The 10,312-nt window shown below is 40.0% G+C and overlaps 1 long non-coding RNA gene across 1 annotated transcript; it reads right to left on the minus strand.

Annotated features, from left to right (window-relative positions):
* Window positions 1-2,859: 2,859 nt before the first annotated feature.
* Window positions 2,860-9,256, minus strand: LOC121137907. The gene is made up of 2 exons (XR_005875174.1): window positions 8,977-9,256; window positions 2,860-3,408 (listed from the first exon to the last, which is right to left on the minus strand). It is a non-coding gene; the product is annotated as an uncharacterized LOC121137907 (long non-coding RNA).
* Between the last annotated feature and the right edge of the window lie 1,056 nt (window positions 9,257-10,312).

The following is a 10,312-nucleotide window of genomic DNA, read 5'->3' on the forward strand; positions in this document are numbered from 1 at the left end:
ATTCTCTGTTCTCTATCCTCTGTCTCTCTCTCTGTATCTATCTACCTATCTATCTATCTATCTATCTATCTGTCTATCTATCTCATCTATTTGTATTTCTTTTTTAAGCTACTGAATCTGATAAATTAGGGCTATTAAGAGACTGTTTGTTATTCTGTCTCAGGTTACTATTTTGAAGGCTTAAATGCTCATAAATATGTGGATGCTCAGACTGTAAATGGATTCACTTTAGTCAGTGGAAATTTCTTTTTCTCTAATACGCCTTTATAAAGCGTCCTGCTGAAATTCTGCACAATACCTCTCCATGGTCTTCTCACCATCCCTCCCATTTTTATCTGATAAAAGCAGATCCATCATGAAAGTGCTTCCTGTTCTCTACACCATAAATAACAGCCTGAGAAGGGGAACATCTCCCAGAGCACAGCAGTGTCAAGTTTATCCAATTTGGGGATTTATTATTAAGCCTTCTTGGGACCTGAGCCAAGAGAACCTGCATGCCTGTCAGTGATCTCATGGCCTCTCCTGGATTTGGACAAATGCACTCAAAGTCTAGCATGAGAGAATTCTGCATGTGACTTCAGCTCTCCTTATTGGCTAGAGGATTGACTGGAACGGTTGTTACACAATGGTGACTTTCTTCAGTACATTGCAGATTACACCTCTGGTCCCAGTTTAATTACTGGGGATGACCTCTTTTACTCTAGAAGTGCCCTGGTTTGTATGATAAACTATGTGGTCTTTGCAGAGGTAACCTCAGAGACACCGTACTCCATACCGCCTTTCATTTGTTTCCATTCCCCACAAGATATTCATTTGGATAACTGAGACTCCTTTCCCACCCATCAACTGCTCATACTAGTCAGGGGCAACATTTCCAACATGGACTGAGAGGAGGTGAGGAGAGGAAGAAACAAAGATGATTTCTTTGAAAAGAAAATTTCTAGAAACATGAGTTTACTGCACACCATGGGCAAGGCACTGTACAACTTTCATAAGTAAATCAATCCATAAATAAGAGATACCATGCATTCATTCTTATAACAATATCACTAAGAAATAGAATTCTGTACCTTCTCTACCTGCACATTGACAAGGGTCAAATTCTTACAATAATTTACAATAAATGGTGTGTGTATGGGGGGGGCAATCCCTAATGTCTCCTATAGATTCTGCAATTCTATCTAGGAGCCATATCTCCAAGGTTTTTGAGAACTCAGGCTGGAAGTCCAGAGGTGTTAACTGGCATTGATATTCCTGAATTCATATTTCTAACCTAATGAGTCTTCCGGACACTGGTGAATCTTATTTCCAGTTTTAAAGAAAGCACTGACTATCCTTGGAGACATGGAGGGATCCAGCTGTCCCACATATTGTCCCAGTTCAGCCTGAAGCCTCTACTTCCAGTTTTAAGTGTAGGCATCTGCGTTCACATTGTAAAATGAACTGACTTGAGGACTTCAAATCCAAGACTCTTCATCATTTCCTTCACTATCCGAGATTCTCTGTGGCCAACAACTGATTGACATCTGTGGAGCTTCTCTGGTCACTTCCTCCCTTCAGTACACAAAGATGCCACATGGTGGAATGAACACAGAAGTCATAAACAGACCCAGTTTAAAGTCTAATTTTTGATAATTTTTGTTGTGTGACTTACAGTAAGTTACTGAATCTCTCTGAGTCTTGAGTTACCTCCCTTGAAATGTGATTTTATGTACAAGGCCAACAATTCTATGCTTGTATCCTTTCATATACATTTAGAAATTTCTTCTTAACACTTGGCTAACATCACACTTCTGATACACTCTGTCATGAACTAATCACACTCAATTGCTCTCAACTTATCATGACTTCAAACTAGATTAAAGTATGAATATAAACATAGGTATTACTTTTCTCGGTATAACAAATGCTTCTAATAAATCAAGAAAAACATATAACCTTATGAAAGTGGTAGTAGATAGTAACAGGCAAGTTGCCTGAGCAGGATTTTGAGGGCAGAAGAAATAAGAATGAGCAGGAGATAACCAGACTTTCAGGAGCCTATGAGCTGCACAGCTGGGGCAACTGTCAAGTCTGATGACCTGAGCTGTCACCAGAGCCCAGAGGATTGCTCTTCCACCTCCACAAATGCCATGGAGCAGACGCCAGAACACACACACACACACACACACACACACACACACACACACACACACACACACACACGAAAGAGAGAGAATTGGGATTGACGGGAAAGTGGATAGATAGGTAGATAGATATGATAATAGACAATAGATACAGATAGATGATAGACAGACAGAAAGACAGACAGATAGATGTAAAAACATATATGTTTGAAAAAAGAAATTACCAAACCTGATTAACAAAGAAATGGTAATTAAAACAATGCATAAAAGATTTTTAAAGGCCACAAGAATAGTTAGACCTGGGCCTTTGAACTTGCTTTAAAAAACTGTAGACAGCAGCACAGTATATCTATCAATAACATTTGTAAAGCTTTTGATTGTAAAATTATGCTCAGGGATTTTTTCTTGGTTTTTCCAGACAGGTTTTCTCTGTATTGTTTTGGAAGCTGTCCTGGAACTCACTCTGTAGACTAGTCGGGCTTTGAACTCATAGAGATCCTCCTGCCTCTGCCTCCCAAGTGCTGTGATTAAAGGTATGTGCCACCAATGCCCGGCTATGCTCAGGGATTTTATCTCAGAGAAAATTTTTAAAATACACAAAACTTTGTTTGTCGATGTTTATCAAATGCCACTTAAATTATAGAAAATGTGAGGTTAACTTAGATGTCTAATGGAGAAAGATGAGCAATACATATTTAAAATACAAAGTAGAATTCTTTGCAGACATCTAAAATGTGGTTTTGAAGAACATTTAATAGAAAACAAGTTAAATTAAGCAATAACCAAATTAGTGACTGAACTGTGGAGTTACAAATAACCGTTCTGTTTTTCCTTCCTTGCTTGTTGTTATGTGTTGAAACTTAGCTGGGGAGATAGAAGGAATAAAGAAGAGATTGGAGTAGGGGGAAAGGATAAAACAGATGCTTCCTTTCTACCACACTCTCTGGGGGATGTGATAGTGGTCCAGACAGGCCAGAGCATTTGAAGTTGGATAACTCATTTGTTCAGTGACATTCTGGGTGAGGTTTTGCTCTGGTTCTAACTTCTCTGCTCTTCAATGTTCCTTATAGGATGCAGATGAAAATTGCCAGACCAGCTTGCACACTCGGTTGCTGTGACGATCAGAAGCAATGCTGTATATGAAAGTGCTCATCAAACCGCAAAGTGCTCAACAAGTCCTGGAGAGTGTAATTATTGCCTTCGTTAGTGCGATCATTCTCTCTTGCTCCGTTATCCTCTGCTGGAGAGCTGCTTGTCGGGTGCTGAAGTGCACTCAGTGTTTCTACATACACAAAGAGAAGCACATTCTGCTGTCCAGACCTGTTTCAACAAATTTGCCATCAAGATATAACTGAGTGGACACCAAAGTACCCAGTGGTCATAGGAGGGGAGTATGTATGGTCATAAAAGAACAGAGCTGACAATGAGCAATCTGGATAGTGTGTAACTAGTGCACTGTGAGCTGTGTAACATCAGAGTTCCACCTGCCTGAGTTCCATTCATTCACTTGTGAATGGAGAGTCACTCCAGTTCTAATTGTGTTGGAGTCATTAGGGAGAATATGCCTGGTGTTCGATATAGTATGGCTACTAACACACACAAATGGAGATAAGATGGAGAGTGCTGTGTGATATTGGTCATTATATATAAACAGCAAACCCTACAGAACACAGGTCCACTCCAAGATAACATGTAATATAGGAGATACAAGCTGTATGAAAGATTTTCAGAATCACTTCTCAGTGATCTCATTATCTGCTCATGTATATGTTAATAGTTTTTTGAGAGAGGATATTTTATTTATATTAGAAACAATCTTATTTTATATATCAATCCCAGGACCTTCTCCCTCCCATCATCCCACAACCCCCACCATCCTCCATCCCATCCGCTTTCTGCTCCCCAGGGAGGGTGAGACCTTAATTGGGGGATCATCAAAGTCTGTCACATCACTTGGGGCAGGGCCTGGGCCCTCCCCCATGTGTCTAGGGGGGAATGGGCTCCCAATGTCCATTCATACACTAGTGATAAGTACTGCTCCACTACCAGAGGCCCCATAGACTGCCCAGGTCTCCTAACTGACACCCATGTTCAGAGGACTTGGATCTGTGTTATACTGGTTTCTGAGCTGTCAGTCTGGGGTTCATGAGCTCCCCCTTGTTCAGGTCAGTTGTTTCTGTGGTTTTTCCCAGCCTAGTCTTGACCCCTTTTCTCATTACCCTCCCTTTCTACAGCTGGATTCCAGGAATTCAGCTCAGTGCTTAGCAAAATCTTCACCAACCCCACATCTGTCAGAGGGCTGTTTCAAAAATACAGAAATAACTCAAAAAGCTAGTCACCAAAACACCAAACAATCCAATTAAAAAGTGGGATACAGAACTAAACAGAGAATTCTCAATAGAAGAATCTAAAATGGCTGAAAGACACATATGAAAGTGCTCAACATCAAGGAAATCCAAATCAAAACAACTCTGAGATACCATCTTACACCTATCAGAATGACTAAAATCAAAAACACCAATGACAGTTTATGCTGGAGAGGATGTGGATAAAAGGGAATACTTCCACTGCTGCTGGGAGTACAAACTTGTTCAATCACTTTGGAAATCAGTATGGTGGTTCCTCAGGAAAATTAGAAGCATTCTACCTCAAGATCCAGCAATTCTACTCTTAAGCATATAACCAAAAAATGCATATTAATACAACAAGGACATCTGTTCAACTATGTTCATAGCAGCATTAATTTTAATAGTATATGTTAATGTTTACAAGTAAATTTATGATGATGATGATGATGATGATGATGACTCTCTTGAAATAAGGTCTCTCTACATAGCCCTGTCTGTCCTGGAAATTACTATGTAGACCAGGCTGGCCTTGGACTCATTGATTTGCCTGTGTCTGCTTCCTAATTGGTGAGATTAAAGACTTTAAAAACACCTTTGATCATGAAACTCCATTTTATGGACCTTATGATCCTTGAAACCAGCAATGTCCATGTTACCTAATGTAAAGCTGACTGAATATGGTGGCTTACTTTTAACCTCACCTTTCTGCTACCCAGAACTCTTTAGCCCTTTCATCATAAAGAATTCATAGTTCATGGAAAATACACATCAATGAGACTTAGTCATCTGTGTGCATTACTGTCAGCATGCCTCACCATCCTGTCTCCTTTATTGTCATGGTTTAATTTTATTGGTTTATCCATCTCCATTTCTCTTTCTATTTGTTTCTCTATTGATTCGTTCATATGGTCACTCCCATTTAATGGATAGGAAAATTGAGTATCAAGAAGATAGTTATCTTGCCTCAAGTCAAGGAAAGCTTAGATTCAAGGCTGTCTGTCTTTTCATGGGATAAGGCTTACACCAGATCCATTGTTTGAAGCTCAAAGTAAAATAGAAGAGAACAAACGGGACCATGTGAAGGAGCAGGAGGTAGGTTAGTCTGGAACTCTGCCTGGCACCGATTATGTTCATCCATATATCACCTGCACTATCATTTTCCTCTGAATAAAATTACCTAGACACTTTCACAGATTTGTATGGACCCTTACTTTAATTCTTAGGTAAGAGGCCAAGAACCAGAATACATCTGACCCAGACCCAGATCACCAGTAACTCAAGGGCTTCTGATAGTCCTAAGGAACGTATGAGGCTCTAGGTGAGAAGAGGGGATTGTGGAGTTCACTAATCACATGTGTCACAGTTGGGCCTGGGACCAGTGTTCCTCATTCTGGTGAGCTAGAATAACAGACAGTCAACTTTGACACCAAAAAAAAACAAAACAAAACAAAACAAAAAAAAAACTAAGTTTCATCCAAGGATCACAGGTTTATTAGTTACAAACCATCATTAAACCTCAATTTGCAGAAATGGTGATTATGATGTTTTTTTTTATTGTGAAATAAATTAGACCAAGAAATGTCTAGGGGTTTAGTGAGACCTACCTATGGGTGTGTCTGTGATAAAAAACTGGAATCAAACTAGTTGTCCATCAACAGATGAATAGAAAATAAAAACTTGGTTTTATGTATATGAATACTACTCAGCTCTAAATAAACATGTTTAAAAATAGGAGACAAATGGGTAGACTTAGAATGTGTAATATTAAGTAAGGTTACACAGTGTCAGAAATAAACCACATATTCTCATATGTGAAACCTAACCATTAATTTATGTATATGGGCAAATATATACATATATTAGATAATATGTATTATATATAAATAATAGATATGCGGGAACAATATAGCATGAAGTAAAAGAACAAGAAAGGCTTTTAAATATTAACAGATGTGGAAGAACTGAATACAAGTAATGGGTATAATTGTTCTAGTTATAATTCGGTCAGGGTTTTTTTTTTTTTTTGTCTTGGTGGCCTATTACATAAAACTTACTCAAAACTGAAAGTCTCAAAATTAATGTAAAGCCTCACAGCCTCTATTTTTAATGCCAATTCTAACTCTATAGAAGTTCATTAACTTATATAGACTTTGGGTCTGGTTGATTTTGTTGTGCAATGTTTTGATTTATTTGCAACTATTTTAATAATAAGGTTTTGGGGTTTGGTTGGGTGATCCACAAGGGATTAGTGAGACTTACTTCAGGGTATGTTGGTGATGAAGTCTCGAGGGACAATTAGACTATGAGAGCTTTGACCTAATTGTCAAGAGGTTGTTCCTTGGCAGATCTATAACGATGGTATGATGGGTAGGTGTGGCCTGTTCAAGGAAGCAGGCCACTGAAGGCAGGTCAGTAGGGCTTCTATCTTGTCCTGGCCGCTTCCTACATTTCCTTTACCTGTGCTTCCTATCAGCCAAGGAGCTCCACCCTACAGTCCCACTGCCTCAGTGTTCTGTCCTCCCAAGTTCACAAGAACAAACAACCATGGACTAACTTCGGGAACTGTGAGACAGAGTAAATAGCTCCTGCATGTAACTTGTATCTGTCTATTACTTTTATCAGAAGGACAAGAAAGCTAACTGTTACAGTGATAATAACATCTGTTTGTCAGAAAGCTCTGAGAAAGCAAAGAGCCACTGTGTATAAAGCCCACAACAGTGGTCCTGGATAGATGGCCTTAATCCCTTTCTTCCCAATCTAACATGATTTGGATGAGAAGTTTGTGAGAGAGCAGATTAATGAACTCTGAGAACAGAAAAGCATGAATGTGAAATAATTTTACTATTGCTATGAATACTAATAACAGCAGCAGCAGCAGCAGCAGCAGCAGGAAAAACTACCATGATCACAGCCGCTTATGTTTCCTGATGCAGTCTGTCCTCCAATCTAGTTTTCATTTGTTAACTGATGCTACATCAGAGGCTTCCCTTCTGTAGCCTTATAAAGCCCTGCATACATTTGACTTTACCCTTTGTTCATTAATAAAGAATGAAGTATTCCTCATTAAAGTTTGTTCTGCCCTTCAAAGGACACTGGGTACAAGAAGTGTATTTTAGCTGAGGCCACGTGTAGCAGGAAAGCTTGACTAATTACATTACTAATTACTTGAAGCATCTTCTATTTGACAGCATAAGCATGCCAGAGAGAGGTGAGATATCTCAATTACTTAAGAAAAATAGCCTAAGACCCAGCCTGCTTTTTCTCTTTCAATTATGTAGCCCCTTTTCTAAAACGTTTTCTCAAATCATGGGTCACTTACTGAAAAAATGAGCCACAACCATGTATTAAATCCTGACAGGCCCTGTGATATCTTTAAGGACAGTTATTTGGGTGAAACAATGGGGTATTATCAAAGTATGTAGAACATCAAAATATGTACTTGAGCTTTGTATTATCCTTGGTTAAAGCTCAAGTCTCATTGGCATGTGACTTCCAGCAGTAACTTTAGGAGTGTCCTCGAAGGATCTGGAATGTGAAAGGAAATATTCATTCTTTCTTATGGACAGGCCTGGGACATACCACATTTGGAATGTAAGTCATTTCTGATGTACAAGATTCATCAGATTGCAGGATGCAAAGCTGACGCTGAAGTGAAAAGACTTTTTTAAAAAATCAAGTAAAAGAGGAACAAAGGGATGGAATCTTCACACCAAGCCATTGGAAAGCTGATAGTGAATATCCCTGATGGTTCCCCTCATCTTGGTAGAACCACACCTTTCCACGGGGAAAAATAACCTGCCTAAGAGGTAGACTGAGTTTGTGCTCAGGGAAGGTCAACAGACAGCATGAGCATCCCTGGAGCTTTATTAGAATTGCAGACTCTCAGCTTTCCCCTGAACCCAGAACACTGTAAAGTGATGTCTATATACTCAGGTGCACAGGAAAGTTTAGCAGCTTTTGAATATCCTATACACCTTTGCATTTTTCTCAAAAGCAACTCAAGTCCACAGAACCACTGACAGACTCAACATCTGTTCCAAAATATTCACCAAAGTTACCTTTACTAGCCCAATCTCAAAGTGCTGGCAGGCACATATCTATAGAAACTTCTACCAGATAAAATCACAGGCAGATATGGCAAATATGTGTAATCTTTTATTGGTTGGTGCTATCTACCTGGTATATTGATTAAATAAATGATCATTAAACAGCAGTTAGGCAGGATTATATTATGAGTTCAAGGTCAACCTGGGCTTTGTATGATACATGATAAAGAAAAAAGAAAGAAAGAAGAGAGGAGGAAAGAGGGAGGAAGGAGGAGGAAAGGAAGGAAGGAAAGAAGGAAAGAAGGGAAAGGAAATGAAGGAACAAACCAATAAGAAGTAGAGACATCATCAGTTAGTGATGATTACCACACAAATGTGCTCAGCTGTATCATAATGAGTTTAGAAGAGAATTTGGTGGCAGGGGGCTTATAATGAAATCCTGAAGAATCAACTGACCTGGATTGCAGATGCTATTCTCACCTTGAGACCTCAGGTTTTCATGTTTAAGATGAGAACACTGAGCTCCAACCACAGGCCATTCCGACCCGATGTTCCTTCATCTCATCAATCCATGATCCTTTGTGCGTTCCACCCTACCGCACACATCTGTGCTCCCACAAAAAACATTTTTTCAGCAACCTCAGCTTCACTTAGAGCACCACCCTCCTCTCCACAGTCTGGTGGTGCCTGCAGGGGTAGAGAGAAGGAAAGGGTAGGGTTGGGGATGTCAGGAGGAGAACCTGCCAAGCACACTGGCCTGAAGCAGGGTCCCGACTCTCCACCTCCACCAGGCATCTGTTTCCAATGAAGCTGAGGAAATTCCTCACCCTACTCCTGTGTTCTCTCATGGCTGTCTTAATCTTGCCTCCCCTCTACAGGCTCTGAGTCAAGCCAAAAATCCCCATGTTTTCAGAGGCCAGAAAGCAGAACAAGGCCTGGCGCCCTGACTCCCCTGGTGGTGGCTAGCTGCCAATTCTCATTCTCTTGGGCTATTTAAAAGCTCTTGATAAGAAAGTCCATGGCTAGGCATTTGAAGCTTGTCACCAAGCCTCTGAGCATGGCTGTGTGGAGAGGAGAGTTCTGAACAAAACCAGACTTTAATGACGTGGTTTCTCTAGAGACAGCTGCTCACTCATGCTCAAAACTTGTGTCACTGCTGACAACAGAGATGTTAAATATATCAAGAAAGTAATAAGCAAAAGGTGACATTTCTCAAGTTCAGACAACGTAATTCCCTGGGAGGCATTTGACCATGTCTAGAAATACTTTTGGTTGTCTCAAATAGAGAGAAAGTTGCTGCTGTCATCTAGTAGGTAGAAGCTAAGAAGGCTGATAAAAATCCTGCAGTGTATGTAAACCCCTCCACAATAATCAAGGATCTGGCTCACAAGTCAGCAAATTGAAAAAAATTAAGAAACAGCACCCAACAACACTGCCCTCAGCTCACCCTCCCACCTGACATCCATAGAAAACTGAACTTTTTCCTTATCACACCCATACCCCTGTTTTATAGACTAGAGAACCTTGGTACAGATAGGAAGAAGTGTTTCAGAAGCACAGTGAGCTGGTAGAAGAGCTAATGGAGGAATCATTCATCCGAATACTCAAAGGCAGCCAAAGGAAAACAAAAGCTGACTTGTAGGAGGAAGGTGGAATGAAGGAATGGAATATGAGACTGGTGAGCTTCAGGATACAGTCACCGCACCCACAGTAAAGCAAGTTTCAGAGATTAGCAACACCTTCAACATGAGTGATAACTTCAAAAGGAAAATAGAAAAGCATGGAGGGGAAG

Source organism: Mesocricetus auratus, unplaced genomic scaffold (assembly GCF_017639785.1).
Source record: "Mesocricetus auratus isolate SY011 unplaced genomic scaffold, BCM_Maur_2.0 Super-Scaffold_100714, whole genome shotgun sequence".
NCBI classification, from domain to species: domain Eukaryota; kingdom Metazoa; phylum Chordata; class Mammalia; order Rodentia; family Cricetidae; genus Mesocricetus; species Mesocricetus auratus.